This window comes from Nicotiana tabacum, chromosome 14 (genome assembly GCF_000715075.1).
Source record: "Nicotiana tabacum cultivar K326 chromosome 14, ASM71507v2, whole genome shotgun sequence".
NCBI classification, from domain to species: Eukaryota; Viridiplantae; Streptophyta; class Magnoliopsida; order Solanales; family Solanaceae; genus Nicotiana; species Nicotiana tabacum.
In genome coordinates this window covers 94,427,414-94,440,309 of record NC_134093.1, presented here as the reverse complement: position 1 = coordinate 94,440,309, position 12,896 = coordinate 94,427,414, and the positions used below count along the sequence as shown (strand labels likewise).

At 35.9% G+C, this 12,896-nt stretch overlaps 1 pseudogene; it reads left to right on the top strand.

Moving 5' to 3' along the window:
- Positions 1-3,010: 3,010 nt before the first annotated feature.
- Positions 3,011-11,869, top strand: LOC107781860 (uncharacterized; annotated as a pseudogene).
- Positions 11,870-12,896: the final 1,027 nt, after the last annotated feature.

The following is a 12,896-nucleotide window of genomic DNA, read 5'->3' as shown; positions in this document are numbered from 1 at the left end:
ACCAATCCTAAGGGGTAATTCTCCCACATAAAATTATGCAAGACACTTACCTAAAAATACGCTAACGCAATCCACTAGTAGGCCTTTCCCTCTATTATCCAACTCTGAGCGGCTCAAATCTAGCCAAAACAACTTCATACCATAAATATAAACTATAGGAAACTAATTTGAGTAATAAAGTTACGATCATTGCAACGAAATAAAAAGTCAATGCGGGATCGCATCTCGGAACCCAACCAAAATTATAAAATCCGAACACCCATTCGATAACGAGTCCAACCATATAAGAATTACTCAAATTCGATCTCAAATCGCCTTTCAAAACCCAAAAATTTAGTCTAAGAATTTTTCACAATTTTTCCCCAAATTTGCAACTCAAATCCCTAATTAGATGATAAAAATAGCAATAGATTCATGAAATATAGACTAATCCAGGTTAGAATTACTTACCCCAATGCTTTTCTTGAAAAGCTCTCGAAAACATGCCTCACACCGAGCTCTCTAGGTCCAAATTATGAAATATGAGATAGAACCCTCGTTTTGAAACTTAAATTCTGCTGTGCAGATGCTCTTCTTCGCGAACGCGGAAAGTGCCTCGCGTTCGCGAAACACAAAATATGTTGTTGCCAAAATTCCTCTTACATGAATGCGATAACCAAACGATCCAAAGCTTCGCGAACGCGAAGCCTCATTCGCGAACGCGTAGACCAAACACGTGAGGTCCCCCAGCCTGCCTCTCTCCTTCGCGAATGCGGCTCCCTATCCGCGATCGCGATGCACAAGTACACTGAACCTTCGCGAATGCGTAACCTTCTTCGCTAACGCGGAGAACAAACTTCACCTTCTTTCTAGGTACTCTTCGCGAACGCGAGACCTCTCTCGCAAATGCGTATAAGGACACCAGATACCAAAAAATCTGCTCAACAAGTTTCGAAATGCACCGAACATAGTCCGAATCACACCCGAGGCCCCTGGGACCTCAACCGAATATACCAACAAGTCCTAAAACATCATACGAAAATGCTCGAAGCGTCAAATCACATCAAACAATACTAGAATCATGAATCGCACATCGATTCAAGCCTAATGAACTTCCGAATTTGAAAACTAATGCCGATTCATACCAAAACAACTCTGATTGAATTCAAATTTTGCACACAAGTCATAAATGACATGATGGACCTATTTCAACTTCCGGAATCGAATTCCGACCCCGATATCAATAAAGTCAACTTCCGGCCAAACTTTTTATATCTTCCAAACCTTCAACTTTCTAACTTTCGTGAATTTACGCCGAAACGACATGCGGACCTCCAAATCAATATCCGGACACGCTTCTAAGTTTAAAATCACCATACAGATCTATTGGAACCCGTCAAAACTCCATTCAAGAGTCGTCTACACAAAAGTCAAACTACGGTCAACTCTTTCAACTTAAACCTCCAATTTAGGGACTATGTGTCCCAATTCACTCCGAAACTCACCCAAAATCAAAACCAAACACCCCGGCAAGTCACGTAACCACAATATAACATAGATGAGGCAATAAATAGGGGATCAAGGCTAAAATACTCAAAACGACCGGCCGGGTCGTTACATTTCATATCCATACTAAGTCTATATTATCGTATTAGATTGAAACGGATTTAAACATAACCACGAAGTCTATATTATCATATTAGATTGAAACGGATTTAAACATAAACACGTGAAAAAAATGAATCATATTGTCTTTAACTTATTTAAAAGAAAGACATAGTAATTGTTGTTGCTGCATACTAAATTCACATTCGGTGTAATAAGTGTAGTTCTAAATCTCAGGTTCTTTAACTCCTTTTGCCAATTTTATGTGATCTAGAAAGAATGACACTTTTTATGTTTAAAACCTATTTAAAGTTAGCGCTCCCAATTTTACTCTGATGACATGATTTATTTGGACAGTAAAAATTTATCTCCATTTGTTTAAACCAAATCAATAATAACACGGCACGTGTATTCTGCATACTCTTTTAGCTTATATACTATACACTTAGTGTATATATATATATATATATATATATATATATATATATTTATTTATTTATTTATTTATTACTTAATCATGATAAAGCATAATGATTTGGTGTAAACTCCATATACATATAAGTTTTTATCCCCATTTAATATAAAATTTTCTAATTTTATTAGGAGAGAAAATGAATAGACAAGTGAAATTTATTTAATTATTGGAAGTATGGACAATCTTAGTATTCTGCATTTTAACTTATGTATCAAGTCTTCCTTTTATTTCTTAAACTATCAATCCAACCAAACACCTTTACATCAACCACGAGACGGAGAAAAAGAGAAAGATAAAGAGCCCGTTTGTCCATGAATTTGTTTTTCACCTTTTTTAAAAAAAAAATTCGCTTTTTTCGAAATGAATGTTTGGCCATAAAATTTCCTATTTTCACTTGAATATGAAATTTAGAATTTTTCAAAAATTAGTGGGCGTTTGGACATAAGAATTATAAAATTTAGAAAAAATAAAAAACAATTTCAAGTGAAAATGATATTTGAAAATTAGAGTTATGTTTGGACATGAATATAATTTTGGGTTGTTTTTAAATTTTTGTGAGTGATCCGAGTAAAAATTTTGAAAAACAGATTTTTGGAGTTTTTAAAATTTTCGAAAAATTTTAAAATTTATCTTCAAGTGAAAATTGAAAATTTTATGGCCAAACATTGATTTCGAAAAAAAAGTAAAAATTTTCCGAAAAAAAGTAAAAAGATTTCATGGCAAAACAGGCTCTAGAAAAACTCCAAAAAATTATTTTTTCAAAATTTTTACTCAGATCGATCACTCACAAAAAATTCAAAAACAACCCAAATTATATTCATGTCCAAGCCCAACTCTAATATTTAAATACCATTTTCACGACAAAATATTTTACTTTCTATTGAAATTTTAAAATTCTTATGTCCAAACGCCCACAAAATATTAGTGAATACCATTAAAATTTCTCAGGATGAAGCGAAGAAAATCAAAAGTGGTGAGAAGACAAGTTAGTCCTTGCATCCTACGTGAAGACACGCGCTAGCATCTGAACATTGCTCTCAACATCACTCTCTCCAAACTGAAAATTCCTTACTATTTGCTTCTCCTGTTGAGGGTTTTGGTATCTCTTTCTGATCTTCTGTTAATTGGATATATGGGAGGATTGAGACTGCTGCCGGAGGAATCCGACGTGGCGACGGCGCGAACACCGGCGGCAGCAACCGACTTGATTTCCGACGACGACCGGTCAGTAGCTGCGGACTCGTGGTCGATAAAGAGCGAATACGGGAGTACGCTTGACGATGAACAGCGTCATACTGATGCCACTGAAGCACTCGCCGCTGTCAATTACCGTGCCGCCTCTGATTACAGGTTTTTCCTTTATTTATTTTTTTCAGTTGATATTAACACTTGCTTACGAATTTTAGTCTTTAATTTTAGTTTATGGAAATGTGTGGATAGATAGTAATTTGGGTGGAACTTAATCGAATAGAGCCCGTTTGAGTTAGCTGATAAGTAACTTGTTAAGCTCAAAATACTGAAAAACACCTTTTTAAGTGCTGGAGCTGGTTTTGTAAATCAGTTTGCAGTTTTGATAGAAGTGCTGAACCTGAAAATAGGTTGTTGCTGTGTTTGGTAAAAATGCCTATCTCTATTAGAATTACTAAAATATCCTTAAAGTTGTTAACTGTACGAGGGAGATGAGGAGATGATTATTACAAGATTAATAACTTTAACTGATTTTAATACAAATTAATTTATGTCTCAATCCACTTTCAATTCTTAATTGATTAGATAGATTTTAAAGTCGTTTTTGTTTTAATTTCTTTATCAAATTAGTTTTTACATGAAGCATCATAGTTAAGAAAGTTAATCTACTCTAGAGTGTAATCAGTTTTCTTTATTCTTTAAGTTACATGCTTTCTGGTTTCTCATTTAGTTGTCATCTTTACTAAAAATAGTTGTTCCCAAATATTTGTCATTTTAGAAAGTCAAGAAAGAATTTATTTTTTGTTTCAACTTTAGGGTAGATTAGTCAAATTACTCTCTTAGGGGTCGTTTTGTTTGAATACGGCTTATGCTGAGATTAGTTATCCTGGTATTGTTTTTTATCCACTGTTTGGTATGTTGTATTAAAAATGATAATTGCATAATTTCTAAGAAGAAGGTATAAGTTATCCCGGTACTAATTTTAATCTGGGGATAACTTATACTAGGTTTGCTAACCAAACAAAGTATTAAGATGGTATTAAAATTTTATACCAGTACTATAGCTACTTATACCTCATACCAAACGACCCCTTAGTATATTTTCTAAAGGGCGTGTAAAAGTTTATCCTGACAATTAAATGTGGAACAGAGGCTGATAGTAGATAATAAGTGTATTTAACTGGTTGTAGTAGGCTGATTACCATCTTTGCCGGTAATTCACCGTAGTAATTGGCATTGACATAATCTGATTGTGTAAAATTCTATATAGTGTTGGTGTATAAAAATTAAACCATATCGCTTTGTACTGAGCCAAACAATTTTATTTTGGAGCTACTTAATGCTTGAAATGATGGTTCAAAATGCTATTGAGGCCGCATTATAAGGTTAATCTTGAATACAGCGATTGCTTAAGCTACATATTATTTAAGTTATATATAGTTACAGTGTAATAAGTGTATTTTACGGCTTGTAGCAGGTTACATACCATCATCTTATGCAATGCAGGTAACAAATCCTTGTTTACCGTAGTAATTGACATTTCAAACGATTGTTGTGTAAAAACTAAACCATTTGTTCTGCACTAAGCCAGACTAAGTTTTTGGGGGGGCTAATAGTGCTGGAAATGATGGTGAATAATTATGTTGGTGCCGCATTACAAGGTTAATTATGAATAAAGTGGTAGCTGAAACTGCATGTTTTCAAATGATTGTCGTGTAATTCAAACAGTTGTAAGAAGAGATCATTGATTAGAAACATCTTTTAAAATATTTTGCACAGTGATGTTGCACTTGTGACTAATTCTCCAGCTGTAAATTTCAACTGCTAAAGCTTTAAGAAGCAAACATCTGATTTTTCATCTTTGTGTATGAGCAGTTCTGACAAGGAGGAGCAAGATGCTGAAGGAGTTTCTTCAATGCTTGGTTTCCAGAGCTTTTGGGATTCTGCATATGCTGATGAATTGGCAAATTTTCGTGAGCATGGTCATGCTGGTGAAGTTTGGTAAGCATTAGCAGGACGACAACAACAACAACAAGCCCAATAATTTCCCACAAGTGGGGTCTGGGAAGGGTAAGATGTACGCAGCCTTACCCCTACCCTGGAAGGGTAGAGAGACTGTTTCCGATAGACCTTCGGCTGGAGAACGAATGAAAAAACTAATGGCAACAAGTAGGAATAACAACAAGATAAAATAAGATCGAAGCCAAGAAAGCAGTTAAACTCTAGGTAGTAATAGCAATCTATGAATTAAATGATATCATACTAACACTAACGCGCTAGCGAACTGAGTAAGACAAAGAGAAACGCTCGAATACCTACTAGCTTTCTACCCTAATCTTCGACCTCTACACCCTCCTTCCTATATAAGGTCATGATCTCAGTCAGCTCCAGCTGCGCCATGTCCCGCCTAATAACCTCTCCCCAAACTTCCAATTTTCCGTTTTATCCATCCACTTGACATGTCATTCTTTTACTTTTTTGTCACCATAGTTGTAGTTTCAAACTTCCAATTTGTACTTTGCTGTACTTTAAACCCGATGAAGAGCTTATAATCATAGCAATAATAGATGGGTGAGAGCAATAATAGGCTTTACCTATCCACAGTACTTGAAAAAGAAAATTTAAAGGAAAACTTAATCTACCTGACTTGTGTCTTAATGGGCTACTTATTTTGATGAAGGTCCTTTGATCGGTCATCTAAATTAACAGATCTGATTATATTATATAGCTTCACTTATAAAATTCTCTGCTGCTCATGTTTTGGTGCAGCTGATGAAATAGTGTCCTTTGGTGGAAGTTTCTCTAGTAATCTAGTAAATTGAACTGATTTTGTGTCGTTTTTCCCTCTTTCTTTACCTGCTAATTGCCTTATGCGTGGAAAGAGCGGTAGTGCTGTACTAAAATTGCTTGGCATAAGAAAAGCCAGGATTTGTTTGTGCTTTTCTTCATGAAGTTTCTTAGCTTCAAGCTAACACTAACCCAGTGTAGCTAACATATTGTAGTTGTTAGTTGTTCTGCGTTCTCTTAGTCACGCATTCATATATTACATGAACTGAGGCTCCCATGTCCCGCCGACCCTCCAAAAAATAACTACTTTTGAACTAACATATTGCTTATCCGAAAAAAATAAAGAAAAACTAACTACTGAGTAGTGAGTTCCCACATGCCTTAAAGCCTAACACTATTTACAAATTTCTCACCAAAGATACTGGTAAAACCGTGCGGAATAAGGTGCATGATCATGTCAGCAAGAAGGTATTCAGATAATGCTCTATCCTCGGATTAAGCCCAATTTGTTGCTCTATCAAAAAGTTGCTGCTTTGGATATTAACGTGGACATGGTTAGAAATGCTTCACTTCTGAGCTTTAAAGATCTTCTATCTTGAATATGTCATAGGGTATTTCTCCCTGTCCGTGCTTCCTATTATCTCATCATAGTAGACAAGAGAATGAGAAGAATTCAATCTAATGCTCAACATTCTTGTTCTGCCTTTATATATAAGCAAACTTGCTGGCTCCTAGCTGACTGGCTGGAGGAAAAATTCCGGATTCAGCTCTTAGTCATTATCACAAAGAATTGGATTTAGCTCAGGATATATTTTTTCATTAATGGATAATAGAAAGTGTTGAAGACATAATTAAATAAATATAAGTGTGCTCTCTCTAACAGCATAAGCTTTTAGATGAGATGGTCACATACTTCAAAATGGCACCAGAGCAGGCAGAGGTCTTAGGTTTTGGGTTCGAGTCTCACCACCACCCAATATCAAAAAGAATTTTCACGTGCTTGGCTCATAAAAAAGAATCAAGCCCGCACGTGAGCAGTGTTGTCAAAGGCGAAAATCGCAAAAAAACTCTAAGGTCCATTGGGGTTTTAAGCGCAAAGCGCAAATAAAGCGAGGGATTTAATGAAGAAAGGTGCACATGGAGAAAAAATGCAAATATGTATGTGTAGTCCAAAATTAATAATTATAAGTATGAACAACAAATATATGGACAAAGAAATTTAAAAAGAATTACGATAAAGTGAAATATCAATTGTTTAGTGTCGCCTCATCAAGATTACGCTCATTGGCAAGGAAAAGTATACCTTAGACCTTGATGACGACACTGAAGCGTCTGCTAAGCGAGGCGAAGCGCTAAACATGTTTTGAGCCTTGCTTCAGGCCTTAAGCGCACCTTTGACAACATTGCACGTGAGGGGGCGTGTTGAACAACAACAACAACAACCCACTATAATCCCACTAGTGGGGTTTGGGGAGGGTAGTGTGTACGCAGACCTTACCCCTATCTCGGGGTAGAGAGGCTGTTTCCGATAGACCCTTGGCTCCCTCCCTCCAAGAACTCCCCACCTTGCTCTTGGAGTGACTCGAACTCACAACCTCTTGGTTGGAAGTGGAGGGTGCTCACCATTAGAGCAACCCACTCTTGTCGGGGGCGTGTTGAAGAATAATTAAATAAATAAAAATGTGCTCTCTCTATCAGTTTAAGCTTTTAGATGTGATGGTCACATACTTCAACAGAAAGCAATTTTGGGACTTTCTTGCTGTCTTTTACAAAGATTAACATTCCCAACCCCTAAAAGAAAACCTGAAAGAGAAAGTAGTGGTGAGATAGTGATTATGGATCATTACAACAACTAAGCGTCTGAAACAGGTTGGGTCGGCTATATGAATCCTCACTTCTCCAGTTAAGCTCAACTCATGTCATCATCATATCAAATAATAACATTGGATCATTATGTTCCTAAAAAATGATAATTATAAAAAAAGCCGTTCATCAAAAATGATATTTTAATCTATTATTTTCCCTTCTTTCTGTAGGTTTGGTGCTAATGTTATGGAAATTGTTGCTTCCTGGACCAAAGCTCTGTGCACTGACAATTGTCAAAATCACTTGTCAAATCAAGTAGGTGATGGCAACCCTGAGTCTGTTGGGCTAGGGGAGAAGGACTTAGCTGATTGGAGTGTGCTTGATATTGGCACTGGCAATGGTCTGCTTCTTCAAGAGTTTGTTAAGCAGGGGTAAAGTTGATTTTCTCCTAGCAATTATTGTTTAGCTAGCTATCGGTTGACTCTGTCATTCTGTAACAGCTATATGAGCTTTTCTGCCTGAACTATATAGTGCATATGCTACAAACTCGTGAAGTTCCATAATGTTGCATTGAAAATTTTGCGTGTAATTGTTAAGCATGGGGGTAGAGAAGCAGTGAAGTATAACTTTGGATTTCTGTATCTTCTTTATTTTTATTTTTAAAACGCTAATCTATGGGATAAATTTTTCATGATAATCAGTTACCCTGCTTGATTTTTAATATTTCCATCAAAATCATATCATATATTGGGGTCCTCACTTGCAGGATTAGAAGATTTGTTTAAGAAGAAATGTCATATGTAAAGCAATGGACATTTAAAACACAATATCCAATTCAGAAAGCAAATTTGCGAAAGGAATAGGCATACTGATGAACGATGAGATACCATGCGTATATATTCCTTTAAGATACTTCCACTCCTTATTTATATGTATTATTTGTCATTTGCCTCTTTCCCCTCTTCTTGGTTCTTTTAGGCCCAATCCTAGTATGCTGTAGTACGGGGAATCATGGTAATCCGGTTAGTTGGTTTGCTACCCGAACTTCCACCTTGCCCATTTCCACTTCTGCTCCCCCTATGTATAGTAAAAACTAAGTAAAAACTAAAAAAATGTCGTACTTCATAAGCTTTTTCGTCTTACATGCGTGCACATTCCTATACTGCATTTTTACTTGTTCATAGTATCAGGACTTTTGAGGTGGTGGATAGTAATATATGTTCATGTTGCCTCAAGTAGTAGACACCTATCTTCATGTTTAGATACTAAATGAGTTGCAAATCAAGTTCGTCATTTTAATTTATGACATTTTGCTTAAATTTAGTGTATCATCAAATGTTTAATTTAGTTTTTAATCCCTTCTTGTCCTCTAAGTAGGTGTAGTTTGCATTCTATTTGGAGTTGACTAAGTAATCTTGATTGAAAGTTGAGAAGCCTCAAGTATATTTAGATCGGTTTGATTTCATTGTTGCTTTGTCCAAGTATGCAGGAAAGCTTTGAAATAGGGAGGCAAAAATTAGAAAAGAAGTGATAAACTACCTTGATGGGCAATGAGGAAATATTTGAATTCTGGGAAACCGAGAATGAGTACTTGTGGGAGTCCACTGGGTTTGTTGTTGTTGTTGTTGGGAAACCGAGAATGAACACTCACATATACATTTTCTCTTTATTGAGTACTCAATTCTTTTTTTTTTTTTTAAATCGGTTCAGTATTCATTTAATTCCTTTTGGTGCATTTCATTCTTCCTCATCCCCTATAGATTCTTTCCATAATTTCTTTTCTATATATTTTTTCAATTCTCAGGATCCCCTTGAGTAATTTTTCCTGTTATATATGCTTATCATGAAAATGCATCAAGTGGTTCAAATTCACATGTTCAACCCACCGGTATGGGCAGGGAGCTTAGGGTTGTCAATGTCTAAGAGATCTTAGTGGTTACTTTATCTAATGAGAGTTTACTGCTTTCTAGTTACAGGTACACTTTTTAACTTTGAAAATGCAGAGGTATCATGATTTAAAAACCACATCTTACTAGATCACCTGTTTGTTATAAGTACTTTTAATCTTTGTAAACTTTTACTTTCAGTCTGTTCAAATGCAGCTGTGGTTTTGTTAAACTTACATCTGAAGCTTAGTTTCTTACTAGTGTGCATTTGCTGTGGAGTTAGGTTCTCAGATCTAACTGGAACCGACTATAGTGAAGGAGCAATTGACCTTGCACGAAGGCTTGCTGATCACGATGGTTTCACCAATATCAAGTTCTTGGTAAAGCTGAACTTTGTCTTTGACAAGTAAACAGTTTATACAGTGTACATAGAAGTGTTGGAATCCAGTATTTGAAAAACAAACATAAGCAAAAAGCAGTATTTCTCTAGCTTGCATTGCTAGTTTCATGTTACTTATTATTGCTCCTTTTTCTTCTGCATGCCAAGTGATCTCTATTTATACAATGTTGATTACATATGTGTTTTTGCATGTGCAATTACTTTCAAATAAAAATGACGTATATTTCAATGTTGCTGCGTGATATGGACATTTCACAAAAATAGTGGACACATGATATGAACCTTGTTTAAGTTCCTGTAGTGGCAGTAGTGTAAGTATGGGACAATGTGCTAAATTTGTTACCTCTAGTAATTCTGCAGTAGCGTAGCGCACCTAACCTGTGCTACCAGTTATGGTCGAGTGTATCATTAATTTCATGTACTTATGTGTGCTTATCTAACTTGTGTTCTTTCTTTGCTAGAAAATGATCTTTTTCTTAAATAACTTTTTGATTGATGTCAAGGTTGATGACGTGCTTGAAACAAAATTGGATACAAGGTTTCGGCTTGTTTTGGATAAGGGGGCCTTGGATGCCATTGGATTGCATCCTGATGGTCCTATCAAAAGGTAGTACTGTTGTATCTTAAAATTCTTATCTGTTTCTTTTGGTAAGCTATGCTAACATTTTAAAAAAACATTTTAATCTTGATTTATTTTATTTATGTAGCTGCAACTAATTAGCAACACCTTTTTTTTTTTTTTGGGGGGGGGGGGGGGAAGGGGGGAGGGGGGTCCTATTCCTTAGTAAAAGTTGATGTTTTTACCCGTAGTGCTTTCTTTCACATGTCGCCTTATCATGTGGTCATTTCAGGATTATGTACTGGGATTCTGTCTCGAGGATTGTTTCTCCTGGTGGATTATTGGTGAGACTCTATATCTCCTTCCTCTAATTACTAAAATGGTTGTAAAACGTACTAATCAGAACCTACCTCATGCCCCTTCTAATGGGAAAAGAAAGATGCAGACGTTTCTGCTAGCACTATATTGATACTGAGCTATATTGCATTCACAAATCTTCTTGGCAGGATAAGTTTAACGCTGGGACTTTTCTACTAAATTGGGTATAACTATTTATTTATTTGTCTCATGTTCATAAAGTAACTGTCATCTGCTATTCTGCTGAACGATCACTGTTGTAGGTCATTACATCATGTAATAGCACGAAAGATGAATTGGTAGAAGAAGTGGAAACCCTTAATCAAAGAAGAATGCTGCACGTCAAGAACCAGGAACAGTCGGAGACCAAGAGGCCTCTCTAGATCCCCCTCCATTCCGTTACCTTGATCATGTTCGGACATATCCCACGTTCACATTTGGAGGATCAGTAGGCTCACGTGTAGCCACTGTAGCATTCATGAGGAACTGAATTAGTATCCTTGAATTATTTTTGGTTTATCGACTCTTGTTGCTCCTATAACTGGGCGTGTATCTATCAGCAACTTTGTATCCTTGGAAGGACGTGGAAACTCAGTTCCTGATTAATGCAAGGTGGGAGAACTTGATGTAGATTCTGTACAGGTTTGTGAGTACTCCTTGTCTGATTTATGCAAGGTTGGGAGTAGTTGATGCAGTTTCTGTACATGTTAATGTTTCTCAACCCCCAAAAGATATCTTTGGCCAACTGCTAACTCTGGCATTCAGTGTTAATCATTACATTGTACGTTTTAGTTGAAAGAATGCTATCTTAAGAATTAATTTTAGGCTTAGTTTGGTGATTCTTCCACATATGAAGCCACAATAATTGTCGGAGGCCTTCCATCTTGGCCGAGTTTTAGAGGGAACGTGTGGAACACAGTAAAGTGAATAAGATTACGTTAAGAAAAAGAAAGAAAAAAGATTACGTTCTTGCACAAGCGATTGCTATTTAACAGTAAACTGAAAAAGATTACGTAAACAACAACTACAATCCCACAAGTGTGGCCCGGGGATGGTAGAGTGTACGTAGACTTTATCCTTAGATAGGCTGTTTCTGGAAGACCTTCAGCTCGGGAGGGGAAAAGGGGAGGGGTAATAACAAACAAACCGATCAGATAACCGAAGCGAAAATACAAAAATAGGAATAGATAATGCAATTATAAAACTGAAACAAAGATAACAACAAATAGCAATAGAAATCTAGGAATACGAGAAAAATACGAAAAATACCCAGTGGTGAATCAAAGCTACTATTACAAATAAGGACCGAAAAAGATTAAGTGAAGAAAAAGAAAGAAAAAAGATTAGGTTCTTGCACAAGCGATTGCTATAACGAACAAAAACTTGCACACGCGATTGCTACAGAGAATACAATTTTACCCAGACCAGCAGAATAAATAAAAAGAAAAAAAAAATTAACTACAGTTTTGGCTTATTGAAAATATCTGAATCTCTAGATCCTAGCCGGAGCAAAAGCGATTAGGTGATTTTTTCTTATCCGTTTTAGCTGTAGTGGACAGAGTTATCCGACACATGTGTTGTAACAGTTATTAGTGGAATGTCGAAGTAAAAAAATATTTGAACCCATATTATCTCATGCTCCGGACGCCAGTTGGCACATAAATTTTTTGCACAAGTAATACTCCCTCCCCGCAAAATAAGTGTCACTTGTTACGTTTCAAAAATCAATTTGACTAATTTTGGAAGCTAAATCGGATTAGATTATTTTAATATTATAATTAGCAATAGAAATATTCAAAAATTATATAAAATTTAAAAACTACTATAAATTATAACTTTTCTCATATTAAAAGT